The sequence below is a fragment of the Oryctolagus cuniculus genome, chromosome 5, assembly GCF_051225735.1.
Source record: "Oryctolagus cuniculus isolate XC-2025 breed Fujian yellow rabbit chromosome 5, ASM5122573v1, whole genome shotgun sequence".
Classification (NCBI taxonomy): domain Eukaryota; kingdom Metazoa; phylum Chordata; class Mammalia; order Lagomorpha; family Leporidae; genus Oryctolagus; species Oryctolagus cuniculus.
The window spans coordinates 147,757,049-147,779,470 of NC_142871.1; the positions used below are offsets into that span (position 1 = coordinate 147,757,049).

The 22,422-nt window shown below is 43.9% G+C and overlaps 1 long non-coding RNA gene and 1 other non-coding gene across 2 annotated transcripts; both read left to right on the forward strand.

Annotated features, from left to right (window-relative positions):
* The first annotated feature begins 9,232 nt into the window (after positions 1 to 9,232).
* On the forward strand, positions 9,233 to 9,316 carry LOC127493342 (small nucleolar RNA Z195/SNORD33/SNORD32 family). The gene has a single exon (XR_007923396.1). It is a non-coding gene; the product is annotated as a small nucleolar RNA Z195/SNORD33/SNORD32 family (small nucleolar RNA).
* Positions 9,317 to 12,811: 3,495 nt separating this feature from the next.
* On the forward strand, positions 12,812 to 17,770 carry LOC149126782 (uncharacterized). The gene is made up of 3 exons (XR_016233482.1): positions 12,812 to 13,220; positions 13,554 to 13,681; positions 17,613 to 17,770. It is a non-coding gene; the product is annotated as an uncharacterized LOC149126782 (long non-coding RNA).
* Positions 17,771 to 22,422: the final 4,652 nt, after the last annotated feature.

The window sequence follows — 22,422 nt, forward strand, 5'->3', positions numbered from 1 at the left end:
GGAAGTAAACAGGAGACTTGTGGAAACATAATCAGAAGGGGACCCCTGATCCCGAGAATTTTTAAATTTCCTCCTGTTCTCTATAGAATGAGCTCCCAGCTTACAAATGCTGCCTGTTGGAAGAGAAGAAGCTTAACAAGATATGGGCAAATGTATTCCAGCCATAATGCCAAGCAACTCATGCTTCTCACTCTTGCTGGGAGAAAAACAAAGCAACATGAAAGCAAAATGCACGACCAGGAGTATGAAGTCATGGGTGGAAGTTTTCACCTTAGACGCTGCTTTGTCAAGCGAAGGAGGTGCTTAAAGTCATTATTAGCCCTACTCACATTAACCAGCCTGCTGCGTCCCCTTCTCTCTGCCTATTTCCCTGGTGGGCCCTCAGAGCAGGCCTCTGCTTTTCCAAGTGTGAAACAAGCACAATGATAATGTCACACAAGCCCATTAACAAGAACTGGCCTCACAGCCAAGTCACTGTGTATTTCTGTGTCACATGACTTGCATTGCACCTGCAGGACCCACACAGAAACCTGCGAGGGGAATTTCTGCTGTTTCCTTTGTTTTTATCACTACCTCTTTTCCTATGCCTCCTGCTGATGCTGTCTCTCCAGTTCTACTAGCTTCCATCAGGCTGCCAATTCCTTCCCACAAAACCAGATGGAATTACAACCCAACACTACACAGCTGGAATGTGGGTTACCTACTTGTCCTATACATCCTATCTGCACTTTGATAAAATGAGAATCTTTGGACATAATAAAATGATTGCCTTGGAATGTTACATGTTCAGAGGTCAAGAAGAAATAGGAGAGGGGGAGTCTCATCCAGTTTCTTTTTAAACTCTAATTCCAATCAATCCAATGGGATTATGTGGTGAACTTGTAAAGGAAGTAATTTTGCATCTAATGCCTGCTAACTTTGAAAAAAAATTTAAAAGAATGACAGTGCTATAATGCAGTGAATTAGCTCTGGCTTATTAGCAAGTTCCCACCCTGACTGCTTTGTTAAGTAAATGATCTTCCCACATGCTCTGAGGATTAGAAAAACCCAATACTGGCGGACAAAAATGGATCTGCTGGGGCCAGTGCTGTGATATAGTGGGTAAAATTGCCACTTGCAGTGCCAGCATCCCATATGAGCAGTGGTCCGAGTCCTGGCTGCTCCACTTCCAATCCAGCTCCCTGCTATGGCCTGGGAAAGCAGTAGAAGGTGGCCCAAGTCCTGGGCACCTGCACCCACATGGAAGACCTGGAAGAAGCTCCTACTCATGGCTTTGGATCAGCACAGCTCCAGCCGTTGCAGCCATTTGGGGAGTGAACACACAATTTCTCTCTCTCTTTCTCTCTCTCCCTCTTTAAAATGTAATAAAATAAGTAAATAAATAAGATTTTTTAAAACAAAGATTTTAGACTTTACCCTGAGGCAAATGGAATCCTGTTAAAGGATTTTACATAGGAGAATGGATTAAGTTGCTATTTCAGAAGACACTGTGGCTACGGTATGGAGAATGGACTGCAGATGAGATGTAGTTAGGGCTGTAACCACACAGTCCATGGATGGCACTGACAGCAGAGAGAACCAAGAGAGATGAAAAGATCTGTGATCAACAGAATAATGTTAACTTGGCTCATGTCGGGGAAGGAAAGGAAGACTAAGATTCCAGGACACAGTAGCTCGGGAGATGAGGAACAGCAGGCAACGCTCACCCACTTACTGAACCCAGAAGAAGAGCAGGTAAGGCTTAGGGATGAGATGAGGCCACTTCACACACGTGGAGTTGGAGGAGCTGCGAGATGACAGTTGGAGACAGCGCTTTCCGTCTTTGCTCACTCCTCATCCCCTGAAACGTTCCTCTCGACTGCTCGTCTCCTCTTCCAAGTCTTTTTCTCCTGAGTCCAGGGCTTTCTGACCTCAGGTCTTCTTCCCATCCGAGAAAGCAAACAAAAATAAAATTAAAAAGCATGTAGATGAGGAGGATTAATAATGTAAGTCTTGAGGCTAGCACTGAGGCATAGCTGGTAAAGTCTCCACCTGCAGTGCCAGCTGGTTCAAATCCCGGCTGCTCCACTTCCAATCCAGCTCTCTGCTATGGCCTGGGAACGCAGTAGAAGATGGCCCAAGTCCCTGGGCCCCTGTTCCTGCGTGGGAGACCCATAAGACGCTCCTGGCTTCGGATCAGCGCAGCTCTGACTGTTGCAGCCATTTGAGGAGTGAACCAGCGGATGGAAGACCTCTTTCCCTCTCTCTCACTCTCCCTCCCTTCTTTCCTCCCTCCCTCTGCCTCTCTGTAACTCTGCCTTTAAAATAAAATAAATAAGTCTTTAAAAAATAATGTCTCCCCAGAGAAGGTCTTTAATAAGACTTTTTTTAAAGTTTGTTTCTTTATTTTTATTTATTTGAAAGGCAAAATTACAGAGAGACAGAGATCTTCCATTCACTGGTTCATTCCCCAAATGCCCACAGCAGCCAAGACTGGGCTAGATCAAAGCCAGGAGCCAGGAACTTCATCCAGATCTCCCATGTGGGTAGCAGGAACCCAAACTCTTGGGAAATCACCTTCCACTTCTCAAGCACACTAGCAGGAAGCGAGATTGGAAGTAGAGGCAGGGCTCAATCCCCAGCTCTCCAATATGGGATATGGGCAACTCCAGCTGGGGCTTAACTACTGTGCCACAACACTTGCCCCTAACAAGAAGACATTTAACAAATGATTTTTTTTCTCCCAGAATTGGGGCCTCTGTACTGGGCTGTGACCAGGGATCAAAAGCTTCATCCAAAGGATTGCTGTGTTTTCAGCTTTTGTCTGCTGAGTAAAAAGGTCTGAGAAGGCAACATTGAAAGTTAAACTCTCATTCTCTCCTGAGGGCCGCCTAGTGCTGGCTCCACAGCACAGTTGAATCAGATCCATGGTTTTTCATGGTGTTGAGGTGCAGAACTCTTGCCAAAACAAGTCCCTTAGAAGTAGAAGCTGAGCTGGAGATTCTGTGTGAGTGACTTGGGGGAGGAGGCATGCCTGCAGAAGAGGAGTGAGGAAAGCAGACCAGGCAGCAAAAAGAGCTGAACAAGGATGTGGTGTCAGAGGTTAGCATCACCGAGATCCCAATGGAGTCCTGGAGCCAAACTACACCAAGGAGTGGACTTCTCTTTAGACAAAAGGCAGCCTTTTTAAAATTTATTTATTTTTTTAGAAAGCTTTTATTTAATGAATACAAATTTCATAGGTACAGCTTTAGGAATATAGCGGTTCTTCCCCCCATACCCACACTTACCCCAACTCCCATCCCACCTCCTACTCCTTCTCTCATCCAATCCTTCATTAAGATCCATTTTCAATTATCTTTATATACAGAAGATCAACTCTATACTAAGATTTTAATAATTTTCACCCACACAGACACACAAAGTATAAAGTACTGTTTGAGGACAAGTTTTACTGTTAATTGTGATAGTACAAATCATTAAAGACAGATGTCCTACATGGGGAGCAAGTGCACAGTGACTCCTGTTGTTGATTTAACAATTGACACTCTTATTTATGACGTCAGTGATCACCCAAGGCTTTTGTCATGAGCTGCCAAGGCTATGGAAGCCTCTTGAGTCCACAAACTCAAGTATTTAGACAGGGCCATAAGCAAAGTAGAAGGAGCTATGCCAATCCGAAGCCAGGAGCCAGGTGTTTCCTCCTGGTCTCCCATGCGGGTGCAGGGCCCAAGTACTTGGGCCATCCTCCACTGCCTTCCCAGGCCACAGCAGAGAGCTGGACTGGAAGAGGAGCAACTGGGACAAGAACCTGGGGTGCCAGCACCACAGGCGGAGGATTAGCCAAGTGAGCCACTGCACTGGCTAAGTACATCCTTCTTTGATGACCACTTCCTTCTGCTGGAGTATCATCTACCAAGGTCCTTCCTGTAGTACATTTTTTGCCACAGTGTCTTGGCTTTCCATGCCTGAAATGCTCTCATGGGCTTTTAAGACAGACCAGGAAGACTTAAGGGCTGATTCTGAGGTCAGAGTGGTGTTTAGGTCATTTTTCATTCTATGAGTCTACTGTGTGGCCTGCCTCCCATGTTGGATCATTCTCTCCTTTTTAATTCTATCTAAAAGGCAGCATTTTAAGCCCAATAAACAGGTCATTGGCTGAGGGTTACAGCTGGGGTTGTAACTTCTAGGGGAGGCAGCCCCATGCTTAGAGCATTTTTCTGGGCAAGGGAGAGCTGTGGGTCACAGCAACTGGGGATGGACACACCAGGCTTGGTAAAGGGAACCTGGACAGGGAAACAATGCTTTCTTCAAACAACACACACACATACACACACACTACACAGAAGTACACACACAGCAGATGCTCCTGAACCTGCTCCAAAGAAAAAGTTTTGACTCCTTACCACTCCAGTAGGGGAGAAAGTTCACCACTTTAAATGAGAAACCCATATAAGCAAATAGTAGACACTATGTTCAAACAGTTAACTTTTCAAAATGTTAGAAAAGTTAAGCTGATTAGATAAAAAGCATTATCATCCAGATGGAAATCAAGAATTTAAAGCACACTGATAAATCTCTATGAATAAAGAAAGAGTTGCAAAACTGAAGTTACATTTTGTAAGTACATGCAAAAAAATAGTGGTACTAGCTCATTATCAGACCCAATGTACCCTGGGAGCTTAATAAAAGTCTGTTTGATTGAACGAAATTGAAGTTAATATCTCCCATCCAAACATCATACACCAGATGTTAACATTTTAAGTTTTTATAAAAATACTTTAAAAGTCCAACAAAATAAGCAAACCAAGTGTGGGAGTAACAGTTTTCATGGATCAACCACCAGCCCCCTACCACTCCCAATCAAATTCTCCCCCAAGGATTCCATAAGGATCGCTTTACAGTCACATAGCACTCCAGCTTAGAGGATCTAAGTCATGAAGATAAAAACCACCTGACTGTCTTGAAATTGATGCTTCCCAAACATACGATCCCAGCTCCTTTCAGTGAACTATCAACATGCTCTTATGGGATGAATTGTAATGTCCACACTTCCATATATTGAAGTCCTCATCCCCAGTGGCTCAGAATTTTTTTAAATTTTATTTAAGTTATACAAGTTTTATATATTTCATATAAACAAATTTAAGAACATAGTAGGCTTCCCCCCCACTCTCCCTCCTGCCCACACTCCGACCTTTTCTCCTCCTCCCTCTCAGATTCCCATTTGTAATTTTTACATATGCTTAATGATTATATAGTTAACCCTACTCTAAGTAAAGGAGTTCAACAAATAGTATGAAGAGAAAGAGAACAAAACAAAACATTGTTCCTCAATGGAAGAGATTAGAGCTATAAACAATATTCCCAAAATGTCTATTTCACTCCAATACATTGACCTTACTTGGAAATAGGGTCTTCAGAGAGGTAATCAAGTTAAAATGAAAAAAATTTTTAAAAAAAGAAAAAAAATGAAAAAGAAAAAAAAAAGTAAAAGGCCAGCAGGCCGGCGCCACAGCTCAATAGGCTAATCCTCCACCTAGCGGCACCGGCACACCAGGTTCTAGTCCCAGTCGGGACGCCAGATTCTTTCCCGGTTGCCGCTCTTCCAGGCCAGCTCTCAGCTGTGGCCCGGGAAGGCAGTGGAGGATGGCCCAAGTGCTTGGGCCCTGCACCCACATGGGAGACCAGGAGAAGCACCTGGCTCCTGCCTTCGGATCAGCGCGATGCGCCGGCCGCAGCACGTCAGCCATGGCGGCCATTGGAGGGTGAACCAACAGCAAAAGGAAGACCTTTCTCTCTGTCTCTCTCTCACTATCCACTCTGCCTGTCAAAAAAAAAAAGTTAAAATGAGGTCACTAGGCTAGGCCCTTGTCCAATATAACCAGTGTCATCATAATTAGGGGAGGAAGCAGGCCTTTGGTTAAGACGCCACGTCCCACTGGGCAGCGTCTAGGTGTGACTCCCATGTCCAGCTCCCAACCTCTGACTGCAACTTCCTGCCACTGCCACTCAGAGAAGTGATGTGATTGGGTCTCTGCCACCCATGTGGGAGACCTAGCTTCTGTTCCTGACTCCCGACCTTTCCCCAGTCCAGTCCCAGCCACTCAGGCAACTGAGGAGTCAACAAGCAGATGGTGAGCTCCCTGTCTGTCTCTCAAATAAATAAGTACTTTTTAAAAAGGGGGGGAGGGGGATCTGGACACAGAGACGTACAAAGGGCAATGTGAAGACAGTGGGAGCAGGGTGTCATCTACAAACACAGGAGAGAGTCCTAAACAGACCTTTCTATTGCAACCCTCTGCAGGAACCAATCCTGCCTACATGTTGAGTTTGGACCTCCAGCCTCCAGAATTGTGAGACAATGGATCTCTGTTCTTTAAGCCACACAGCCCATGGCACTCGGCTGTGGCAGAGCCAGAAAATGAATGCCAAGTTCCATGCTTGGAGGAACACTCAGGGAGTCCAGCCTATCTGACAAAGTAAGACTTGCTGTCTCCCTATTTGATTTCAAAGTGCAATAAGTGAAGTCATTATTTAACAATAAATCATTTTGAACAAGAGCCTGAGATCACCAGAACACAATGGAAAGAAGAAGGGTAGGTAGAAACAGAATTATAATTTGAAACATTAGTGCTCTATGTGAAAACTCAGAAGGATCCAGACTTAATGAAGAAAGTATGGAGCTGTTTAGTATAATAGATTAGGCAAAAATAACAGACATGTGGGGTCTCAAAGGAATATATTTTTCCAGTGAATAGGGGTCATCGAAAATGTCAATCAAATAAGACACAAAAAGTTTCTTTATATGAAGACAAAGAGAAAAGAGATTCTGCTACCATAGTCCCAAAGTATAAAAGGGATGCAACTTAAAATAAATATCGGGGACAGTGCTATGGCATAAGAGACAATTCACTGCTTGCAGTGCTGGCATCCCTTACAGGTACCGATTCAAGTCCCAGCTGCTCCACTTCCAATCCATCTCCCTGTTAATAGCCTAGGAAAGGAGTGGAAGATGACCCAAGTGCTTGGAATCCTTCACCCACGTGAGAGACCTAGAAGAAGCTCCTGTCTTCAGATAGGCCCAGCTCTGGCCATCCCAACCATTTGGGGAATGAATCAGTGAATGGAAGATCTCACTCTCTCTTTCTTTCTCTGTAACCCTGCCTTTCATATAAATAAATAAATCTTTAGGAAAACAAAGAATAATATCAGAATCTATTAAATTCTTAGACTAATCTGTTCAAGAGTAACCTATACCAGAGGGGAACTCTATACCTAATCTCAATATATTATTTGTAAAAATTATGTATTTGAAAGAGACAGAACCACTAAATTCTTAAAACTATATTTATATTATATAATACACAAATATGATCAATATATACAGTTGTAAATAGAGCTTACACATAGTCATGCAAGCAAATGCATCAAAATAATTGTGATTGTCTTTGAGTTGTGGAATTGAACCATGATTTTTTCTTATTTTGTGAATTTGCTTTAGTAAAAGGCAAAAGATTTATATGATCTGAAGAGAAACCAGAATATTATTTTGTGAATTTTCTAAAGAATCGGCTTTTTCAAAAGAAAGACTGGCACTGTGAGGAAGTAAATAACAGGACGTTCTTTTGACCTTTAATAATTTCACTGACACATGGTAACTGTTCATATTCATGGGGTACAGTGTGACATGTTAATACATGTATAAAGTGTACTCATCAGATCAGCATGATTAGTATACCCAGCACCTCAGTTATCATTTCATGTACTGGGACTATTTAAAACTCTATTACCTATTTTGAAATATGGAATTACTTGTTACCAACAACAGTTATCAACTGTGCTATAGAGCATTAGATATTATGCCTCCTGGGACCAGCTTCGTGGCTCAGCAGGTTAACCCACTGCCTGCAAAGGTAGCACCTCTTAAGGGCACTGGTTCAAGTCCCAACTGCCCCATTTCCAATGCAGCTCTCAGCTAATGCACCTGGGAAGGCAGTGGAATATGGCCCAAGTGTTTGGGGCCCTGCACCCACATGGGAGACCTGCCTGGAAAAAGCTCCTGGCTCTGGCCTGGCCCAGTCCTAGCCATTGTGGTCATTTGGGGAGTGAACCACCAGATGAAGATTTTCTCTCTCTCTCTCTCTAATTCTGCCTTTCAAATAAAATCTCTTAAATGAAAAAGCTATTCCTCCCCACTAACTGCAGCCCTGTATGCATTAACCACCCCGTTGCATTTCCCCTCCCCTGCACACTCCCCAGGTTTGGTAACTACTGTTTGATTTTCTACTTTGAGATCACCATACTAGTTTTCATATATAAATGAGAACACACAGCATTTGCCCTCCTGTCCAAAATTAAATGGATGAATTTTTAAAAATATAAAACCTGAGGTCAACGCTATGCTGCAGTGGGTTAAGCCACTGCCTGAGCTCCAGCATCCCATAGGACTGTTGGTTTCAGTCCCTGCTGCTCCACTTCTGATCTACCTCCCTGCTAATGCACCTGGGGAAGCAGCAAAAGGTAGCCCAAGTTATTGGGCTCCTAAACCCACATGGGAGACCTGCAGGGAGTTCTTGAACCCTGGTTTCAACCTAGCTCAGCTGTGGCCGTTTCCATCATTTGGGGAGTGAACCGGCATGTGCAAGATTTCTCCCTCTCTCTCTGTCTGCTGGCAACAGTCACCCCAGTGATTCCACCTTGAGCAAAACCCTAACAGGTGATCAGAGACTGATTATAGTAAAAGAGCCAATAGAATTAAGGAGAAGAAAAATTAAAAAGGAAGAAAGACACATGGTCATGCTGAATTTGCAGATCTTTCAAATAATCAATCATTGCATGAAACGTTCACTTTTTCAAAAAACTGAAATAGACAGCAAGTTTCTGAAGTGATTTTATAAATTAAATATGGATTTGTTTCCCAAACCTAGAGCCAATATCAAAAAAGAAAATGTTAACTATCAATACGAATGCGAAGGAAGAAAAAGAAAGGAGAACGAGGCAATGAAGAATGGGGAGGAGAAAGAGGAAGGGAATCGAGGAAGGAAAAGTGAAATTAAAAATACCTAAATATAAATGATCACAGACGACCAAGTGAGGTTTACTCCAGGAATGCAAGATTGATACAGCCCAGAAAACATTAACTAGACAGAGCAAAGTCCATATAATTATGTGAACAAGTACACAGAAAGTATTTGATTCAATAATAATTTCCTGATTAAAACTCTATGGGTTCTTCTTTCTGTAAAACCAGAGGGTTGGTGATGAGCAGCAATCACCATCTTTCGTTTGAGTCTCGTGACCGTGAGATCAACCCCATGCACCACTCTGAGACCTGGGCGGGGGGGGGGGGGGGGGGGGAGTAGTAACTATCACACAGAACGTTAGAAATAGTCAGCCTAAGAATAGAAATATAGGCTGGCATTGTGGTGCAGTGGGTTAAGCTGCCATCTGCAGGGCTGGCATCCCATATGGGCAATGTTTCAAGTCCCGGTTGCTCCACTTCCAATCCAGCTCCCTGTTAATATTCCTGGGAAAGTAGTGGAGAATGGCAGAGGTACTTGGGCCCCTGAACCCATATAGGAGACCCAGAAGAAACTGGGCTTCTGGCTTCAGCATGACCCAGACCTAGCCATTGTGGCCATTTGGGGAGTGAACCAGTGTATGGAAGATCCCTCTCCCTCTCCCTCTCCCTCTCCCTCTCCCCCTCCCCCTCCCCCTCCCCCTCCCCCTCCCCCTCCCCCTCACCCAATCTGCCTTTCATATAAATAAATAAAGCTTCAAAAAAATAAAAACGTAAATATATCAAATTACCATTTGTCATTAAATCTGCTTAATATTCTACAGAAAACTCAATTATTTAAAATAAAATCAGACAAATACAGAAGAAAAAATAAAACATATTTACAAAATATTATAAATTCATTTCATAGAGAAGCAGGTGATAGAGAAGATTCATTGAATTGTCACATAAAGTGACATATTGTAAAAACAACCAATGAGGGACCGGCACTGTGGTGGAGCTGGTAAAGCTACCGCCTGTAGTGCTGGCATCCCATAAGGGCACCGGTTCATGTCCTGGCTGCTCCACTCCCAATCCAGCTCTCTGCGCATGCTCCGTGCACCTGCATGGGAGACCCGGAAGAGGCTCCTGGCTCCTCGCTTTGGATCGGTACAGCTCCAGCCATTGTGGCCAATTGGGGAGTGAACCAGAGGATGGAAGACTGATCTCTCTCTCTCTCTCTCTCTCTCTCTGCCTCTCCTTCTCTCTGTGTGTAACTCTTTCAAATAAATAAATATTTAAAAAAAAACCAATGAAATGAAGTCAGTACTTGTTCTAGAAACCAGCAAACAACAATAACCAAAAGGAATACAAATACGGAAAGGAGCCACTGTTTAATTAATATTATTAGGATCAGTATCTGTCAATATCAAGAATTATGTAAATTACTACCTTATATCATAAAACGAAATCTATCTTAAGAGCTAGAAGCTATCAAAGATTATTACAGCCATGGTGGATTGACAATCACAGTTGGTAATCAAAGATAAGATATAAAAAGAGACAAATAAGGAGCATAAGAAAATACAGTCAGACAATACACAGGTTTACTATTAAGGGAACTCAAAATGTAAATAAGCCTGGAATTCACCTTTTAAATTAGCTTGTCAATGTCAATTAAAATAAAGACTAGACCCAAAAAAATCTTTGCACAGACGGAGCCTTATCAGTCACATTAGCCTTGCTTGATTTGCTAAAAGAAGCCAAACTTAATTGGAATACCTGTATCAAAGAAAAGCAGAACTCAAGATCAGCCAATCAGATACAGCCAATAAAACTGCATAACTAGGGACATTGCAGCAGGATAGATGAAATAAGATAACTTTATAACTGTAACCGACCAAGTCCTTTCCTTACACAACTTCTGAAATTCCAGGAATGTGTGTCCTTGTGTTTCTTCAAGGGAGCCTGATGCCTCTTTCATTGGTTGCTCCCATAATGTGAATTACTATTTGCTCAAATAAACATTATGATGTGAACAGGATTTGCCTCCTCAAACATTTGTAGACATTTCCACCCCCAAAGTCTTAGATTAATAGGAAATGGATAAATGTTAGTGATTGATGGATTAAAGGTGGAGGCTTGATCCAATTGTGGCATCTGATGGTGAGGGCCTTTGGGAAGTGATTGGATTGGGTAGGATAGAGCTCATGATCTCACCATGGTATGTTCTCACTGTCTCTACTTCCTAGGTTGCCATGGGATCCTATTTCCACATGTGCTCTGCCATGGCCAGCCATGGTCAGACGTCAGACTAATGAGGTTGCCCAATCTTTTTTTTTTTTAATTTTTTTAAAATTTTTAAAAATTTATTTGACAGAGTTATAGACAGTGAAAGAGAGAGAGACAGAGAGAAAGGTCTTCCTTCCATTGGTTCACCCCCCTAATGGCCGATCCGAAGCCAGGAGCCAGGTGCTTCCTCCTGGTCTCCCATGCGGGTACAGGAGCCCAAGCACCTGGGCCATCCTCCACTGCCCTCCCAGGCCACAGCAGAGAGCTGGACTGGAAGAGGAGCAACTGGAACTAGAACCTGGTGCCCATATGGGATGCTGGCACCGCAGGCAGAGGATTAACCAAGTGAGCCATGGTGCCAGCCTCCAGGTTGTCCAATCTTAGACTATAAACCTACAAAACTATGAGCCAAACTAAATCTGCTTTCTTCCCCAGCAGTTCTTCTGAGGTATTTCAGTTTTTCAGTTAAAGAAATAAAAGGCTGACTAGTACATAAGCCCTTTACAATTCTATTATGTTTCAGTTTACCTTTTAACAAACTAAAGTCAATTTATGCTATAAAGATTCAGTATGTTGGGACTGTACACCGATAAGTGTGCTAACAATAGTTGGTAAGCTATGAAGTGCTTATGCCTTCCCAGAAAGCAATCTGACAACATCTGAAAGCATTGCAAAATGGTTTTTCGTGTTGTCGTGTTGTTAGTCTCATTTCCCCAAAACTCTAAATTTTTCAAAAAATGTATACAAGAATGTTCATGGCAGCACTTAAACAGCGAGAGATCAGAAGCAGCCCAACTGCTCAAGAGTGAGTGCTTAAGCTCCACACCAGGTGGAGCGCTCACCTACCCCCCCTGCCCTGTCCAGGGAGGGACTGACAACACTGCTCACCCCCTAACCCACCAGAGAAAACTAAAACTTCTTCCTTTACCCTGTTCCAGCCCTTGCCCATCTATTAGCTTCCCAACTGGTCTCTGCCTCCAATGCCATCCTCCTCCAACTCATTGTCCATGGTGCTGCCGGAGTGCTAACTCTGAAACCTGAATCTACTCAAAATCCTATAATGCCCAATGCTTTCCACAGTTACTCAGAAAAATAAAATCCAAACAGGAAGGCATCCAAAACTCTCCAAGATAAGACCCTACCCACCAGCTGTCTTGAATTGTCTGGACTGTTTTCAGTTGAGAGTCTACCATACTGAATACAGCCCCAATGCCTTCCTCCCATGCCCTCCCTCATCCTCCTGACAAATGCTCCTCATCATCTAACCTGAACTCAAACGTCACATTCTCATAAATCCTTCCTAATATAACAGGGTAGGAAGGCATGCACTCAGATATGCAAACATATAGGATTTTATTTATATTCTCTCTATTCTATTATTCCTGCTAATGATAGGGACAGTGGTGTGGGAGCATTCAGGTATGCCAATTAGAATTAATTGAGTCTCTTGAGGCTTAAACCTGTTCCTTTCAGGAAGATAGGGAAGTGTGTGTGTGTGTGTGTTGTTTTTTTTTTTTTTGGACAGGCAGAGTGGAGAGTGAGAGAGACAGAGAGAAGGTCTTCCTTTGCCGTTGGTTCACCATCCAATGGCTGCTGCGGCCGGCACGCGGCGCTGATCCGATGGCAGGAGCCAGGTGCTTATCCTGGTCTCCCATGGGGTGCAGGGCCCAAGCACTTGGGCCATCCTCCACTGCACTCTGGCCACAGCAGAGAGCTGGCCTGGAAGAGGGGCAACCAGGACAGAATCTGGTGCCCCGACCGGGACTAGAACCCAGTGTGCCGGCGCCACAAGGCGGAGGATTAGCCTATTGAGCCGCGGCGCCGGCCGGGAAGGTTCTTACTCCGTGTAAGACTGAGTTCCATTGCTTCAGAAGACAATTTCTTCCCCTACAAAGGGCTCTGGTGCACCCTCAGGGCTTTCCAGGATGCAAGGAAATCTGTGATGGTGGTAAGGCGATGTGCTTCCTCTTGGTCCTCAGCCCCTTTAACAGCCCTGCACTGGCATTTCTGGGGCTTCGGGATGCTGTCTCTGCCCTGCGCTAGCCGTGGGCACCTCTTGCACTCTCTCAGACCTGTACGTTTGGATCCGTCTTCTGCTAATGCTGTTCTTACTCCACCCATGTCATACTGGATGTGATGATTTGCTCTCCAAATAATGCCCAGAGAACCGTGAAACCTGCCTTGATATTCATGTCTGCTATAAACCCACTTGGACCTTCCCACACAGTTCCCCAGCCCTGGAGAGGGCAGAGACAACACTCACAGCTCAGCTTTCTCCTAGAGAGCGCCTCCACGTCAGCGCCTCCCAAACGCTGATGTGAATCGAGATCACCTGGGGATCCAGTTAACCTGCAGACGTGACCTGAGAGTCCGCTTTGCAATGAAGCTGCACTGGGCAACCTCAGCCAGGTGGGTCAATGACCATTTGTTGAGAAGCAAAACCAATCAATCCTCCTTTTCACTAGGTTGCATGCGTGTTCTCTCCTGCACCTCCACTCACTTTCCTGGGATGGTAACGGCAGCCAAGGTGCAGAGGAAGAAACAGATGAGCAGGGGGTTGGGGGACGGGATGCAACAGAAATGCTTCGCCCATATTATCTCAATTACACAGACCACCACCACCTTTTCCTCTCCTGCTAGAACCACCACTGCCCCTTTGGGACCCCTTAAAGATCATACAAATTGCATTCATTGCCCCTGTATTTGATTATATGTGTTTCTCCTAACTATACTATAATTTTCTGGAAAGCATTGAGCGGAATTCCTAAACTGGTGGCGACAGGCCGCATATGGCCCCACAGATGTTTTGTTTTACCCTCACAGTGTTTTTTAAATATATGAATTGCTTGCCAAATGTAAAGCACTGATTCTCAGCTCCAACCACACATTAGAACCACCTGGAAAACATTCCAAACAATGTCAGCGTCTGAGCCCCACCCCCTGAGTGATTCGGCTTTAATCTGTCCCGGAAGGGCCCTAGACATCAGTATTTGTTTTCAATAAACTGTGTTTTAAAACAGCAAACTACAGAACTCCTACAAAGACACTGCACAGTGCTTCTACCCACCCCACACCCAGGTTCCCCTCCCACTAACATCTAACATTACTCTGGTACATATATCGCAACTAATGAGCCAGTGTGGATGTGGCATTACTAACAACAGTCTTGCTTTATTCAGACTTCTTAGGATTTTCCTGAGTGTTTTTTTCTGCCCCAGGATCCCATGTGACCTGGTCTCCTGCGGCTGCTCCTGGCTGTCAGTTTCTCTGGCTTACTTGGGTTTGGGGAAGCTTGGTCCTGAGGAGTCCTGCTCAGGGATTTGTTTGCTGTTTCGCTTGGAATTCGACGGGGGCAGGCATCCATTGTTTGCATGAGGGGGTGTTGTTGTGGTTTCTTTGTTGTTTTTTCTTTAAGATCCCTTGGTTTTGGACCCATATTGTGACATAGTAGGGAAAGCGGCCGGCCGCCTAGGGCCCTGGCATCCCAAAGGGGCACAGGTTCCTCTCCAGATGCCACACTTTGGATCCAGCTCCCTGCTGATGCCCCGCGAAAGCAGTGGAAGATGGAAGTCATTGGGCCCCTGCCAACCACGTAGGAGACCTGGAAGAAGCTCCTGGCTTTGGATAGGTCCAACTCTGGCCTATCCAAAGGGATAGAAACAGAGAGATTGTCCATCTGCTGGTTCACTCACCAAATGGCTCCAACAGCCTGGGCTGCACTAGTCCAAAGTCAGGAGCCAGGAGCTTCTTCTAGGTCTCCCATGTAGATACAGAGGCCCAAGCACTTGGGCCATCCTCCACTGCTTTCCCTGGGCATTAGCAAGGAGCTGGATCAGAAGTGGAGCAGCTAGGACTTGAACCAGTGACCATATGGGATGCCGGCACTGCAGGTGGCAGCTTTGCCCATTATGCTACATAATATAGCTGCATAGCATTTTGCATAGCATCTCAGATAGTACTTGACACAAAGAAAGCACTTGATAAATATTTATTAAGAAAATATAAAAATGAATGGGTTTATTTATTTGAAAGGCAGAGTTACAGAGAGAGGGAGAGACAGAAAGCGATATAGCTTATATTTGACGGTTCACTCCCCAGATGGTGGCTACAGCCAGGGCTGGGCCAGGCTAAAGCCAGGAGCCAGGCACTCAATCTGAGTCTCCAACGTGGGTGGGAAGGCCCAAGCACTTGGCCATTTTTCACTGTTTTCCCAGACACATTAGCAGGGAGCTGAATTGGAAGCGGAGCAGCCAGGTTGAGTAATACCCACTAGGGTGCCAGTGTCACAGGCAGTGGCTTAACCAGCTGTGCCACAACATTGGTCCCAGAATGAATGGGTTTATAAAGGAATGAATATGTAGTTACTGAAAACGCCAGATTTGTAGGCTATATAATTAGGCTAAAATATTGGGGCAAATACCGTAGATTGACTTAATAGACATCCATTCTAACACTTTCTGTATAATAGAGGGCTGCAAGCTTGGAACTACATTTCCCAGGCTCCCATGCAGCTGGGCTTCCTCACCCAGGGAACTCCGAGGGAGGTGAGAAACCACATCAGGAGGAAGCCCTGTGTGGTGAAAAGGGTTTTTGCAACAAGCACAGTGATGGAGCCTTTTTGTTATTCTAAGACCAGCAATGTCTTGCCTGCTATAGAGGCAGTGGCTGGGTTCTGGGGCCCAGGGACAGCCCTACACTGAGCAGGCCATTTCTGCTGCACGGTTCTGGGAAGTCATCCCTTGAAGCATAGACTCCTAGTCTGTTCTTTCAACCTTCCCAGCAGTTTTTCTGTAGATTGACAGGATGGATTCTAATACTTTTGTACTTGTGATGAGCAATGTAATAACTGGGCAGAAGCTGTTAGTTGCCTGCCTAATATCAACTCAATTCTGCAGTTCTATACCTGGGAAGAGTCAATATATCGTGCTTTTAAAACACGGGCTCTAGTTCCATAGTTCCTTGGGGCAAACAGTGGCCAAGGAGAGGAAATGCAAGATTTTGGACAGAGCTACTGGGAAAGCTCTTTTAAGAGCTCAGCTCAAGGGGCCAATGCTATGGTGTAGCAGGTTAAGCCACCATCTGCAGCACCAGCATCCCATATGGACCCTGGTTCGAGTCCCGGCTACTCCACTTCCTATTCTGCTCTCTGCTATGCCCCAGGAAAGCAGCAGAGATGGCCCAAGTGCTTGGGCCCTGCACTCACATGGGAGACTGGGATGAATCTCCTGTCTCCTGGCTTCAGCCTGGCCCAATCCTGGCCATTTGAGAGTGAACCAGCAGATGGAAGATCTCTCTCTCTCTCTCTCTCTCTGTCTCTCTAATTCTAACTTTCAAATAAGTAAATAAATAAATCTTTAAAAGGGGGGGAGGGTCTGCTCAGCCAGCAAATGCTCATTTCACCTCCTCTTCCAGCTCAGGTGTGATGTTGTGGGCTTTAAAGATGTCTTGTAAAGATGGACGCCACTTGGTAAAGATGGCAGAGAAGAAAAACCAGGAGACCAGCCACTAATGCCCTGGTGGCACCATTTTACGAGCCCTTAGTACCTTTGTACTTCTGGCCATGTGAGAAAAAGAATAAGATTATTTTGTTTTACCTACTATCATTTAGTTGGGGGGGGGGTCAGTTCTTAAGAATTTAAAGCAGTCCTTTTGTATAAAAAATGATTTATTATTTATTTGAAAGGCAGCGTTAGAGACAAAGACAGAGACACAGAGAGAAAGAGACAGAGAGAAATACAGAGACAGAGAGAGATCTTCCATCTGCTGGTTCATTCCCCAAATGGCCACAACAGCCACAGATGGGCCAGGCTGAAGCCAGGAGCCCAGAACTCCATCCTAGTCTCCTATGTGGGTGATAGGAGCCCACTTGGACCATCTTCTGCTACTTTCTTAGGTGCTGGAGCCAGATCAGAAGTGGAGCATCTGGGACTCAAAGCAGCTCTCTGATATGGGATACTGGCATCTCAGGTGGTGGTTTAACCCACTACACCACAACACCAGCTCCATAAAGCAGTATTTTAATCATCTACATATATATGCAGCAGCTCCAGCAAAAAGGGGCACCAGCAATGCTGGCTGGCTTTTTCCCTGCCCAGTATCAGCTCCTCTGAGCCATCAGAAGTATCTCCCTGCACCCTCATAGCTGATTGAAGGTCTCTGGCCTGCCCAGGCGAGGAAAGTGAGTGGCATCCCTCTTATCAGACAAAGAGAGTTTAAATCAGCCCCTTTGTGTACTCAGCAATCCAGACAGTGCCCTTGGGACAGACTGGGGAAGGGAAATTGATCAAGATTCTGATTCCCGGCACATGAAAGAGTTATCTGTACCCCATGTTCATTGCAGCACAATTCACAATAGCTAAATATGGAATCAACCCAGATGTCCATCAACTGTTGACTGGATGAAGAAATTATGGCATATATACATGATGGAGTACTACTCAGCTGTACAAAAAAACCCGAAATCCTGTCTTTTGCAACAAAATGAATACAACTGGAAATTATTATACTTAGGGAAATAAGCCAGTCCCAAAAAGACAGATATCATATGTTCTCCCTGATCCGAGGTAACTAATAGAGTTCCTGGAATGTAATATATTGGAGTCAAATGGACATTTTGAAATTTGGTGATTGTTTACAGCCTTTGTCTCTTCTGTTAAGGAATAGTGGGTTTTTTTTTTTCCTTTGTACTATTTGTTGAACAGTTTTCCTTAGAGTAGGGTTAACTTTATGATAATAAAGTAAACTAAAAGTAGATCTTTGTAAAAATTAAGAATGGGAATGGGAGAGGGAGGAAGAAGAAAGGTTGGAGCATGGGTGGGCGGGAGGGAGAGGTGAGTGGGAAGTATCACTATGCTCTTAAATCTGTATATATGAAATACATGAAACTTGTATAACTTAAATTTTAAAAAATAAAATAAATTCTTTATGTAGTTAAAAAATTCTGACTTCCAAATGTTAGTGAAAACGTAATTAAAGCACAGCTTTATTTTTGTGCAAAAAAAAATTGCAGTTTTTGATAATGTATGTTTTCCACAATGTTCAAGACCTCCTGTACATTGCATCCTAAATATTTATTGAGTGTCTACTGTGGGCCATGCATTGTCTAGGTACTAGGGGCAGCAGTGAGTGAAAGAACACATGCCTGCCTTTATAGGGCTGGCACAGAGCCTCTCATTGTAAATTACGAGTTGCTTCAGAATCAGCAAAGTGGAAGTGATTTCAGAGGGAAATGGGGATGGAATCTGCCCCCTGAGCTCAGCGAGTGAAGGTACAGCTACCTAAACAGAACTCTGTACCTTTCGTGGTGTGGGTTCACTCCCAGGCCAGCTGTCCTGCTAATCTGCATTCCTCACTGGGGTCCCAGCCACACCCAGGGCTCACCCCTCACCCTGTCCCTTGTTACTCTGTATATACAGCTAGGAGATTTACCCTCACACTCGGGATAGAAAAGAGTGAGCTGAGGGGGTGCTGAGCTCAGAGAAGGAGAAGGGGAGTTTAGTTAAATATGAGGGTACTTCTGAAAGTTCATGAAAAATGGAATTGAAAGATAAGGAGGTTTTGGTGCACAAAAAAATTGAAATCTATAAATTGAAATCTAAGGTCTTCCAAGAGTTCATGAAAAATATGTGTTGTGAAACAACTATGCATAGATTTAAAAAGTTTTTGCAACAAAATTCACCTATCTTTTAAGTCCATTTTCCATGAACTTTTTGAAGTCCGTATTTATAAAATCTTGATTTTTCTTTTTTAGGGGTAGAAGTCTAATAGAATGTGTACACTGATCACAACAACTCTTTGTGCATTCATTCATTTTATATGAATATGAACTATAGCAATGTGCTAGGCACTTGATCTTACTTGGTTTACAAAGAAACCCTAGGAGAGAGGTACTATGATCTTCATGCTACAAATGACAATACTGGTGTTTGGAGAAGTGAACTATTCTGATTGGTTGCCATAAGAAATCAAACTAGGCTCAAATAATGCTATGACTACATTCTTTCTACTTCGTTAAAGACATCCTGTCCTAGAGAACACTGCTAGTCTTTCTCCTACCAACCTTGCACATTCAAAACCCATCCACAGCAGTCACCCACAAACACTGTTGCTAAAGGAACCCATCCAGCTTGGAGGAGGGCCTGGAAGCTGCATAAATATAGGAATTCTGCACTTTTCAGTAAATCTCCCTAAAGAGCATATTCAGCCATAAGAAATACTTGATGGTGCAATAAGAATATTTGCCTTCAGGGCTGGCATTGTGGCATGCTGGCATCCCATATGGACACCAGTTCGAGTCCCAGCTGCTCGATTTCCAATCCAGCTCCCTGCTAGTGGCCTGGGAAAGCAGCAGAGGATGGCCCAAGTGTTTGGAGCCCCTGTACCCACGTAGGAGACCCAGAAGAAGCTCCTGGCTTCTGGCTTCAAATAGACCCAGCTCCAACCATTGCAGCCATTTGGAGAATGAACCAGCAGATGAAGGTCTCTCTCTCTCTCTCTCTCTCTCTCTCTCTCCTAACTCTTCCTTTCAAATAAATAAAAATAAATCTTTTTTTAAAAAAAAGAATATTTGCCTTCACATATTCTGTCATTTTCACGGCCTATTCTTTCTGTAGAGAGGGGCTTGGTGCCAATTACTTACTTTCCTGAAGAGAGAAAGACCTCTTGCCATGTTCACCTGCTCAGTCCGATGTCTCAGTGATCTTCAGCGATACCCACCAGTTCATGAAGATGCACATAGGTGAGGGGAAATTGGAGAACAGCATTGGCCAGATTTTTTTTTTTCCAGACCACCGGGTTCTCTTAGAACTAGCGTGAGGAAGAAGAGTTGTGCGTCATGTGGTCAGTAGGGATGTAGGCTGGTCAGCCACTGTTGCCCTCCCCAGACTGAGGCAACAGACTCTCCCAGAGACGATGAGTCTCCCTCCGCACACCACAAACAACACTTCACACCCACACTTGCCACACTAGTGGAGCATCTTTGGTGTATACGTTTGCCGCCTTAGTATGAAGAATGCTGACTTTTCATCTATGTCTCTATGTCAAAACTCTTTGAGTGTGGGTGGCAAAAGACATGAAAACTGATTCAAACTGGCTTATGCCAAGAGGGGGAAAAAAAGAAATTTATTGGCTTATATAACTGAAAAAGTTCAGGGCTAGTGACAGATTGATCCAGCCTGGATTTGGCAGCACTAATACTTTCAGAATTCCGTTTTTCTCCATATTAGCTCTGCCACTGACAGTATGGGCTTTATTTTTGGCGCTGTGGTCTGGCATCTGTCTTATCCCATCCTTTGTGTGAGTAATCTGGAACTTCCCACTTACATCCTGGGTTCATTCTGATTGGAGGAAACTGAGTAATTGGTTACCTGTCAATCACTGGTTAAATTCAGAGTGGTGATTGGGTGCCTTAGATCTGTCCTGGAGCTGGGGGTGGAGTGAATGGTCAACAACCAAAACTGCACATGGTCCTACAGTATCCCCACTCCCTAATCCTGTGCCTGGCGCATAGTAGGAGCTCTTCTTGAGGAACTGCTGCCTGATGCAGGCCTGGGTTTGGAGCAGTGCTCTGCGCGAGTGATGCCCATCCTGGCTTTCTCCTCCCTGGGGCTCCTCCCCTCTGTGTTTCTGACGCAGCCTGGTAACCTGTACTTGATTTGGGGTGACATCCTCTGTTTCATACATGTCTTCTATTTTCCAGTCACGCTTTGTCTATCTTCCTTCAACAAGGTCAGTCGCTTGAGAAGGCAAGACCACGGTTTCCTTCCTCCCTGGTCTGCAGGCTCAAGTGGACCTGCACTGTGGTGGTGCGATTCAAGAAGGTCTGGGAGCATTGCTACCCCAGGATGAAAGACAGAAAGTCAAGGAATGCCACTTCTGAAATCTTATCCATCAGATCCCCCATCCCATGGCCTCTTTCCAAGCAGTCCATGACCTCTTTTCCACAGTTTATCTGCCTGGTATCTTGGGAATAAATCTAGTGGCCATTCAGCATGGCAGCAGTGAGTGTCTAAACAATTACAGCTGCCCTGGGAAATTTTCCATCTCACAGGATTTTACCAATTGACCCAGGGAGCAGTGTGCCCTTGAAACAATAAATCAATAGCTGAACCCTGTAGCACATCAATGAGAAGATGCACTAACTTCCAGGCTGCTATGATCCCAAAAGAGCTTGGCATTGGCTAAACCTTTTATTATAAAATTTATAAACTAAGTTAGCATAAGAAAATACTAGCAACCCTGTTTTCCAACAATAATAATACATTTCTCTTATCCTGATTAAATCAATATTCTCATTTCTTTTGTGTTTTTAAAATTTTACTGAAGTTATACAAGTTTCATGTATTCCATATATATAAATTTAGGAACATAACGATACTTCCCACCCAACCTTCCCTCCTGCCCGCGCTCCAACCCTTCCTCCTTCTCCCTCTCACATTCCCACTCAAGTTTTACAAAGATCTATTTTCAGTTTACATAATGATCATATAGTTAAAGCCACACTAAGTAAAAAATTTCAACAAATAGTATTTAAAAAAAAAAAGAAACACAGTTCCTCAACAGAAAAGACAAGAGCTGTAAACAATCATCAAATCTGAAAATATCTATTTCAATCCAATGCATTACCTTTCAGGTACTCTGTTAGTTACGTCGCACTAGCAATGCCCTCATTTTTAAAAAATTGCATTTTAGATAAAAGGAACTGAACTTGATAAGAAAAAGTGTGCTCCACAGATTAAGTGTACAATTTCCTATTCACATAATCCATATACTTTTGAAAAACATTGAAATTTAAGCCATTAAATTTAGATGTGTATTCGAGTTCAGGCTTCATAGATAAACCTTGGGGTAACTAATAAACCTTTGATTTCCTATGCATTCCAAATATGAACTGTAAAAAGAGAATGGCAAAGTGTTCACTCCAAAGAGGGAACTTGGGCTCCTGAGACTGTCTTTGGATACTGCTTCATTATACTTCAGTTTGAGAAAAGTGAAAGTAAAACTCAGCATGGCTTACAATCAGAGGTGTAGCCCAGCTCGTGCACTGCATTTCTTCATGGCATTTTGTAATCCTTATCTTCATGATCTTTATAACAACAAGGAGAGTTGAGTAGGTGGCTCAATGACTCCATTTTACAGATAAATAAATTGAG